Genomic DNA, 10,471 nt, shown 5'->3' with positions numbered 1-10,471 from the left:
ATCCCTTCCTTGTGGTTGGCAGAATTCTAAGATGGTCATCAAGATTCCCAGCCCCTGGGGGGGCTGGGATTGTGGCTAAGCAATAGAGCGCTCACCTAGCATGTGTGAGGCCCTGGGTTTGATCCTCAGCACCACATAAAAATAAATAAATAAAATAAAGATATTGTGTCCAATTACAACTAAAAAATAACTATTAAAAAAAAGATTCCCAGCCCCTGGCATACAAACAATTTCTCCTAGTTATTTAATTAAATGTGAATCTAGTTATTGCTGTGAAGGTTTTTTTGCAGCCGTAACTAAAGTCCCAAATCAGTTGGCCTTTAGACAGAGAGATTAGTCAGGTGGGTCTGAACTAATCCTATGAGTCCTTTAGATCTGGCTCTAGAAGTCAGAGATTAGATGTATTTGACACTTGATGACTTGAAGACAGAGGAAATCACATAGCAAAGAATGCAGGTGGGCTATAGGAGGTGAGAGCAGCCCTGACTGATAACCAGCAGGGAAACAGAGTCTTTGTTCCTATGCAATAAAACCTGAATCTTGCCAACAACAAAAATGACCTTGGGCCTGGTGCAGTGGTGTACTCCTGTAATCCCAGGGGATCAGGAGGCTGAAGCAGAAGGATCATGAGTTCAAAGCCAGCCCCAGCAATGGTGAGGTGCTAAGCAACTCGGTGAGACCCTGTCTGTAAAAAAAAAAAAAATACAAAATAGAGCTGGGAATGTGGCTCAGTGGTCGAGTGCCCCTGAATTCAATCTCTGGTACCCCCTCCCCCAGAAAAAAACCTTGGAAACCTATTTTCAGACTTCTAGTACCATGAACAGAGAACATAACCATGTTGTTCTGGACTTCTGACCCACAGAAACTGAGATAATAAATGCATATTGATTTAAGTCACCAATTTCATTGTAATTTGTTATTCATCAATGGAAAATGTATACATTCCTAATTCCTGAGAGAGTTTGTGCACAACTATTTTTTTTCCTTACTATTTGGTCAAATTCACCAATGATGCCACAAGGGCATGGAGTTTTCTTTGTGGGAAAGTTTTTAACTACAGAATAAATTTCTTTAAAGACTTAGGGCTATTCAAATTCTCTTTTTCTGGAGTGAGATTTGGTAATTCATGTCTTTCAAAGAATGTGTCTAAGTCATCAAATTTATGAATAAAGCTGGGCACGGTGGTGCCTGGAATCTCAGCAACTTGGGAGACTGAGGAGGAGGATCACAAGTTCAAGGCCAGTCTTGGTAACTTAGTGAGACCCTGTCTGAAAATAAAAAATAAAAATGGCTGTGGATGTGGCTCAGTGGTAAAGTACGCTGGATTTGATCCTGAGTACCACAAAAAAATATGAGCATAAAGCTCTTTATAATATTATAAATTAATATCCTCTTAAGTTTTGTAGAATCTATAGTGTTGTCCCCCATCTCATTCCTGATATTGATCATTTGGGTCTTCTCTCCTTTTTCCTTCATCATTCTGGTTAGAGGTTTACCAATTTTACTGATCTTCCCAAAATACCAGATGTTTTTTTTTTTTCTATTGCTTTTCTGCTTTCTACTTTAGTGTTTCCCACTTTTATCTTTATTCCCTTTCCACTGCTTACCTTAGTTTTAATTTCCTCTTTTTATCATAATTTCTTAAAACGGAAGCTGAAGTCATTGATTTGAAACCATTCTTCTTTTCTAATATGAGCATTTTTTTTCACAGTGCAGGGGATTGAACCCAGGGCTTCATGTATGCTAGGCAAGCTATTTCCCAGCCCCTCTAATATGAACACTTAATTCTATCGATTTCTTTCCATGCACTGTTGTTGCTGCATTCCATAAATATTGATATGCTCACCATCTCTAGCAGTCAGAGAAATGCAAATCAAAACCACCCTAAGATACCATCTCACTCCAGTAAGATTGGCAGCCATTATGAAGTCAAACAACAACAAGTGCTGGAGAGGATGTGGGGAAAAGGGTACTCTTGTACATTGCTGGTGGGACTGCAAACTGGTGCGGCCAATTTGGAAAGCAGTATGGAGATTCCTGGGAAAGCTGGGAATGGAACCACCATTTGACCCAGCTATTGCCCTTCTCGGACTATTCCCTGAAGACCTTAAAAGAGCGTACTACAGGGATACTGCTACATCGATGTTCATAGCAGCACAATTCACAATTGCTGGACTGTGGAACCAACCCAGATGCCCTTCAATAGATGAATGGATAAAAAAAAAATGTGGCATTTATACACCATGGAGTATTATGCAGCACTAAAAAATGACAAAATCATGGAATTTGCAGGGAAATGGATGGCACTAGAGCAGATTATGCTTAGTGAAGCTAGCCAATCCCTAAAAAACAAATACCAAATGTCTTCTTTGATATAATGAGAGCAACTAAGAACAGAGCAGGGAGGAAGAGCAGGAAGAAAAGATTAACATTAAACAGATACATGAGGTGGGAGGGAAAGGGAGAGAAAAGGGAAATTGCATGGTAATGGAGGGAGACCCGCATGGTTATACAAAATTACATATAAGAGGTTGTGAGGGGAATGGGAAAATAAACAAGTAGAGAAATGAATTACAGTAGATGGGGTAGAGAGAGAAGATGGGAGGGGAGGGGAGGGGAGACAGTAGAGGATAGGAAAGGTAGCAGAATACAACAGTTACTAATAGGGCATTATGTAAAAATGTGGATGTGTAACCGATGTGATTCTGCAATCTGTATTTGGGGTAAAATGGGGAGTTCATAACCAACTTGAGTCTAATGTATGAAATATGATATGTCAAGAGCTTTGTAATGTTTTGAACAACCAATAATAAAAATATAAATAAATAAATAAATATTGATATGTTGTGTTTTAAAATACTAACTTTCTTTATGATTTCTTCTTTGACCTGTGGTATGCTGGTTATTTGTTTCATGCCTCTCAATTTCAAACCCACCCTTTCTGCCTGCTCTGTGAAAATAGAATGCCTTTGAATATTTTCTCCTTTGCCGGCTGGCACTGAGGTTTTCTCAATAGAGGGTGCTAGAGAGATACTGCAAAAGGACAAAGCTTCCTGTGCTCACTTGGCAGGCTCCTGCTGCCTGGTTTTTTCTAGCTTCAAAACTCATGCAGCACTCACAGCTTTTCCATTCTCTGGTTCCTGCAAGTGCATGGTGGTGGCCAGTAGTAGCCTTTAGTGACCAGTAGCTTTCCCCACCAGCAGTTGCTATCAGAAAGTTTAGATTTCCAACAAGTCCCACTGGTGCAGCACCACAGTGACTTTTGTACCATTTGGTGAACTAGAGTCATGCCTCTTCTGACTCTAGTTGGGATCTATGGATCCCAGTCTCATAGCCTCATATCATGGCCTAGGAAGGGTGGCTGCTCCCTATATCTGCTATTCCTATATTCTGTAGAATTCTCTTTACATCTTATTAGCCAATCCTTCATTATTCCAATCCCCCATTATAGGTAATTGCTTCTATTAAACACTCCCTATTCAAACTACTGTGTCATCCTCCCCTGATGGGATTCAGACTGAAACAAAATTGTTACCAGGAGGGGGTCCCAGAAATATACTGGCAGAAATGGAACTCTGGGGTTGGTCTGTTCTTGCCTCTAGGCTTGAGCACAGTGCTGAACTCTTTAGCAATGATAAATGGATGCTAGTCATCCATGGCATGAAGAGGCATCACAATTAATCCATCTATTGATTGTGATGAAGTGACAACTGATGTACCTTCCTCGAGAAATTGAATGGCTGCTGCAGTTGACCATCATGGCAGTAACCAGGACCATAAAGACTGTTGTGGTGCTGATTTTTTTTAAATGCACTTGAGCTCTTACAAAAAGAAAATGGCAAACATAAGCCCATTAACATCTCAGCTCAAGTCATAGTCTGAGAACCAGAGAGCTTTCGTGGTGTCAAAAAGAGGCACCTATTCATCTAGCCACAGGGTTAATATTGCTGAGAAGCAAACAACATTTATTTGTGTAGGTTGCCAAGTTACAATGAAAGTTGAATTCACAGTCTTTTGTAAAGACTGTAAACTTGTAAACTTGTAATTTCTCAAGTGAAAGTTAGGGCATGACTAGTAAAGAATGGGATACTAGGGCTAGGGTTGTGGCTCAGTGGTAGAGCGCTTGCCTGGCATGTGTGAGGCACTAGTTCGATTCTCAGCACCACATATAAATAAATAAAGGTTCATCAGTAACTAATAAAAATATTTTTTAAAAAGAATGGGATTCTAGCCAGGTGTGGTGGTGCATGCCTGTGATCCCAGGTGATCAAGAGGCTGAGGCAGAAGGATGGCAAATTAGAGGCCAGCCTGGGTAACTTTGTCTCAAAATAAAAAATAAAAAGGGTGTAGCTCAGTGGTAGAACATCCCTAGGTTCAATCCCAGCACTACACAAAAAGAATACAAAAGAAAGATCCTGAAACTTGGAATGAAGACATCTGTGTGGTCCCAGATGAAACCGACAATCTTGAACTACCAAGTCATTTTGAGCCTCCCTTACTAATGGAAGTAGCTTGCCCTTCAGTATCTGAGACTAGCTTGTCTCTTCTTGAAAATGCTGAGATAAATTCACCTGAGAAGATGCCTTGAAAGGAATGCTCATTCTCTGCTTTTCCCACCACAACAACCTTCTACTGTCACGAGACTCATAATTAGGTTCAAATCTCACCACAAACCAAGTATGAACAAGAAGCAAATAACTTATTCAAACACAGTATGAAACACAGTATGAACACAGCACAAACACAGTATGAACAAGAAGGAAATAACTTATTCACCAGAAACATTGCAAGTCTTTGCTAATGTACATTAACACAAACCTGAGGAATATGTAAGAAGTGGTTTCTAAGGGTGTTAGAAAAAGGAGGGTGGGATAGACTGGGCAGAATTCATTGATACGGTACACTTATTAGAGATTCTCAATTTACTGTGTCAGCTCATGTAACTGGAGGTGGCTCTAAGAGATTATTTTGTTAGTTAACCAAACTTGATCTCAATTGTGACCTACAGTTAATGAGGTTTAGATGCCTCCTCTTTCTTTTTATTCTTCTCTTCTTTCCTCCTCTCCCCTGTCCCTTCCCCCCCTCCCCCACTAAGATGCACCTGCAACAATGATTCCAATGAATTGGAAGATAAAACATTTTGGACACTGTGGGCTCTTTATGCCAATTAAACAACAAGCAAAAGAAGGAGGGGTAAAAGAATTAATTTACTGGCTTGAGTGGTTGATCCTAATTACCATATGGAAATTGGGCAGTTGCTACACAATGGATGCAAGGAGGACCACGTATGCAATACAGAGAATTATCTAGAATGCTTCTTAGTACTTCCATGCCCAACAGTCAAGGTTAAGGAGAACTATAGCAACTAAAAACAGGCAGGATAGCTGAGTACAGTGCCACAGGCCTATAATTCTAGCAGCTTGGGAGGCTGAGACAGAAGGATTGCGAGTTCAAAGCCAGCCTCAGCAACTTAGTGAGGCACTAAGCAACTCGGTGAGACCCTGTCTCTAATAAAATAAAAAATAGGACTGGGGATGGGGCTCAGTGGTTGAGTGCCCCTGAGGTCAATCTCCAGTACCAAAACAAAAACAAACAAAAAACAAAAAAACAGGCAGGATGATCAAGGACTCAGACCCTCAGGAATGAAAGTTGGGTGGCTCCAAGTGAAGAAAAAGAATTTGAGATTCTGGATGACGACAGGCAAAATAAATATGGAATGTATAACAGAAGAAAGAAGCCAGAGCTGTCAATTACTGCCTCATGATCAATTACAGAAACGAATACTAGAGTAGCTTTGATAATTTTCTTTTTGTTTCTTATGTGTGTGCATTTATTTGCATATGCTAGCCATTTTCTTTCTCTCTCCTTCTCATTTATATTTTATATATTTATTTTATTAGTGATTATATTCATACATAATAGTGGAGTTCATTTTGACATTTTCATAAATGAATATAATTTTCCCCATATCAAATCCCAGTATTGCCCCTTTCTCTTCACTCCTCCCTCCCCTGATCCCCTTCCACTACTCTACTGGTCTTCCTTCTATTTATTTTTTTAAATTGGTACATAATAGTTATACATAAAAGTGGAATTCACTGTGACATATACATACATACATATAGCATAATTGGATCAATTTCATTTCACAGTTCCTTCCCTTTCCCATTCCTCCTCCCATCCCCTGAATCCCCTTCCTCTCTATTCCACTGTTATCCCTTCTGTTTTCATGAGAGTCCCCTCTTTTATTAATTATTTATTTCTCTCTACCTTCCACATATGAGACAAAATATTCAACCCTCATCTCCCTGAGTCTGGCTTATTTTGTTTAACATGGTGTTCTCAAGTGCCATCCATTTACTAGCAAATACCATATTTTATTCTTATTTATGACTGAGTAGAACCCCATTATGCACATATATAACACATTTTTTAATCTATTTGTCTGTTGATGGGACCTGGGTTGGTCCCATTGGTTGGGCTATTGTGAGTTGAACTGCTATAAACATTGATAAGCATATATCACTATAATATGCTGATTTTAGTTCTTTCAGATGAATACTGAGTAGTGGAATAACTGGGCCGTCTGGTAGTTCTATTCCTAGTCTTTTGAGGAACTCCCTAGTGATTTCCAGAGTGGATGTACTGATTTGCAGTCACAACCAACAATGCATCAGTGTACCTTTTTCCCCCACATCCTCATGAACATTTATTATTATTTGCACTATTGATGATTGCCATTCTATCTAGAGTGAGATGAAATTTTAGTGTAATTTTGATTTGCATTTCCCTGATTGATAAGGATGTTGAACATTTTTTCATGTATTTTTGACTATTTATTTGTATTTTTTCTTTTTTGGGGGATATCAAGTTTTCTGAGTTCTTTATATATTCTGAGTATTAATCCCTTGTCTGAAGAGTAGCTGTCAAAGATTTTTCTCCCATTCTGCAAGCTTTCTCTTCAACCTCTGAATTGTGTCCTTTGCTGTGCAGAAGGAATCATTGCATTTTATCAGTTCACAATAGAATGAAATTATAAATCTATAACAAGATAAGACAAATCATTTTAACACGTGGAGATTGAATAATATGCTTTTGCATGAGGAATGGGTACTAGAAGAAATCAGGGGAGAAATAAAAATTATTAGAAACAAACAAGAATAGATACACAGCACATCAAAAATCTCTGGGACACCCTGATTCTAAGAGGAAAGTGTATAGCATTGAGTGCCTACATTAAAAAAAAGAAAGATCCCAAATAAACAATCTAATATTACATGTCAAGGCCCTAGAAAAGCAAAAACAAACTAATTTAAAAACCAATAGAAGACAGGAAATAATTAAGATCAGAGCCAGAATTAGTAAAATCAAGAATAAAAATACAAGTGATAAATGTAACAAAGAGTTTCTTCTTTGAAAATATAAACAAGATTGATAAACCCTTAGCCAAACTAGGCAAAAGAAAAAGGAATCCTGAATCAACAAAATCAGAGGTGAAAAAAGGAAATATCAGCACAGACATTTATGAAATCCAGACGATCCGTAGGGACCATTTTGAAAACTTATATTCTAATAAATTGGAAAATCTAGAAGATATTAACAAATTTTTAGACACATATGACCTACCTAAATTGAACCAAGAAGATATAGAAAACCTAAACATACTGATATTAAGCAATGAGATTGAAGCAGTAATAAAAAGCCTTTCAACAAAGAAAAGCCCAGCATCAGATAGATTCTCAGCTAAATTCTACCATACCTTTGAAAGAAAAACTAATGTCAGTCCTCGTCAAATTATTCCATGAAATAGAAAGGGGAGGAACACTCCCAAACACTTTTGTTCTATGAAATCAGTATCACCATGATACCAAAACCAGATAAAGACATGTCAAGGAAAGAAAACTACGGATGAATATCCTGATGAACATAAGTGCAAAAAAATCTTTAATAAAATATTAGCAATCTACATTTGAAAATGCATTAAAAAGATACTATGCCATGACCAAGTGGATTTCCTCACAGGGATGAAAGGTTGGTTCAACATACACAAATCAATAAATGTAATATATCACACATATAGAATTAAGGACAAAAATCATATGACCATCTCAATAGATGCAGAAGTAGCCTTTGACAAAAGTCCAGCACCCATTCATGTTAAAAACACCAGAGAAGGAACTTACCTCAACATTGTAAAGGCCATATATGACAAACCCAAAGCCAGCCTATACTGAGTGAAGAATAACTGAAAGCATTTTCTCTGAAATCAGGAACATGACAAAGCTGTCTACTCTTACCATTCCTATTCAACATACACCTTGAAACTCTAGCCAGAGCAAATCAGGCAAGAAAATAAATTTAAAGGAATACAAACAGGGAAAGAAGTCAAACTCTGTTTGCTAATGACATGATTTTATACTAAGTAGACTCAAAGAACTCTACCAGAAGACTCTTAGAGCTGATAAACAAATTCAGCAAGGTAGCAGGATTCAAGATCAACATTCATAAACCAATAACTTTCCTATACTCCAATAATGAATCTGCTGAGAAAGAAATCAGGAAAATAATTCTATTTATAATAGACTTAAAAATACTTTGGAATAAATCTAACTAAGGAGGTGAGACCTCTACAATGAAAATTAAAAAACACTGAAGAAAGAAATTGAAGAAGATCTCAAAAGATGAAAAGACCTCCCATTTCCTTGAAATAGGCAAAATTAGTGTCATCAAAACAGCCATATTGGGGCTGGGATTGTGGTTCAGTGGTACAGCACTTGCCTAGCATGTGTGAGGTACTGGGTTCAATTCTCAGCACCACATATAAATAAATGAATAAAGAGGTCCATCAACAACTAAAAAATAAAATAAAATAAATGGCCATATTACCAAAAGCATTATGTAGATTCAATGCAATCTTCATAAAAATATCAATGATGCTGGATGTGGTAGTACATGCTTGTAATCCCAGTGGCTCAGTGGGCTGAGGCAAGTTCTCAGTAGTCCTGAATCACAAGTTTGAAAGCCAGCCTCAGCAATTCAGTGAGGTTCTAATCAACTTAGTGAGACCCTATCTCAAAATAAAAAATAAATAAATAAGAAGGGCTGGGGATGTGGCTTAGTGGTAAAGTGCCCATGGGTTCAATTCTCAGCACCAAAACAAACAAATGACAAAAAACAATGACATTGTTCACAGAACTAGAAAAAAACTATCCTAAAATTCATTTGGAAGAACAAAAGACCCAGAATAGCTAAAGCAATACTGATCAATAAGAATGATACTAGTAGCATAACAATACCTGATCTGGAATTATACTACAGATCTATAGTAACAAAAACAGTATGGCATTCACATAAAAGCAGACATGAAGACCAATGCAATAGAATGAAGGACACAGAGACAAACCCACATAGATACAGTCATCTGAGAACTGACAAGGGTACCAAAAACATATGTTGGAGGAAAGACAGCCTTTGAAACAAAGAGTTCTGGGAAAACTGGATATCCATATGTACAAGAATAAAACTATGGGGCTGGGGTTGTGGCTCAGCAGTAGAGTGCTTGCCTAGCATGTGTGAGGCCCTGGGTTTGATCCTCAGCACCACATAAAAATAAATAAATAAAATAAAGATATTGTGTCCAACTACAAGTAAAAAAATATATATTTTTTTAAAAAAGAATGAAACGAGGTCCCTATCTTTCACCCTGCACAAAAATCAACTCAAAGGGGACCAAAGACCTAGAAATTAGACCAGAAACACTGTAACTGTTACAAGAAAACAAGGGTCAATACTCCAACACATGGGCTCAGGCACTGACCTTCCTAAAAGCTCCTAAAGCTCAAGAAATAAAATGAAGAATCAATAAACGTCAAGTTTAAAACCCCATTTTAATTTATTTAGAAGTAGTTGTTTGAAGTTAATTTTACAATTTGGTCTTTAGGTAATAGTATATCAGTGAGGTCATGACTAAAATTGAGGAATAATTAATATAGATAGTGATGATACAATGACTCCAGGGATTGTGTCTCCTCATTTGGGGGAAAGAATGATAACCTCCTCTCTTATAAGAGAGCTACATCTTGTTAGATATAAATAAAGTTGCTTTGTTGTACAAGAATTCAACAAAACAAGGGTATACAAGGGTGCATATAGAAACTGATAGGTCAAAGGAGGGTAGTAGGAACTTATCAATTTTTGCTTGTGGGCTTCAGATTGAAAATGTGATTAAATAGGTAACTATTTTTCCTTTGCCAGCTGGCACTGTGAGCTTTTGCCAGTAGAGGGCACTGGAGAGAAACTGCAAGAAGGAAAAGCGGTTTGCTTTCCAGTGGTGCCATAGCACCTACTCAGGAGGTGTCTGCAGCATAGACACCAGGGTCCCGCTGCTCTCACAACCTCTCCAGTACCTGGCTTCATGGTAGCCGGCAGCACCTAGTGGCCAGCAGCCTCACACCTGGAATCCCCCATTAGA

This window comes from Marmota flaviventris, chromosome X (genome assembly GCF_047511675.1).
Source record: "Marmota flaviventris isolate mMarFla1 chromosome X, mMarFla1.hap1, whole genome shotgun sequence".
In the NCBI taxonomy this organism is placed as follows: Eukaryota; Metazoa; Chordata; class Mammalia; order Rodentia; family Sciuridae; genus Marmota; species Marmota flaviventris.
The sequence above is the reverse complement of the archived record's forward strand: the minus strand, read 5'-3'. Positions refer to the sequence as shown.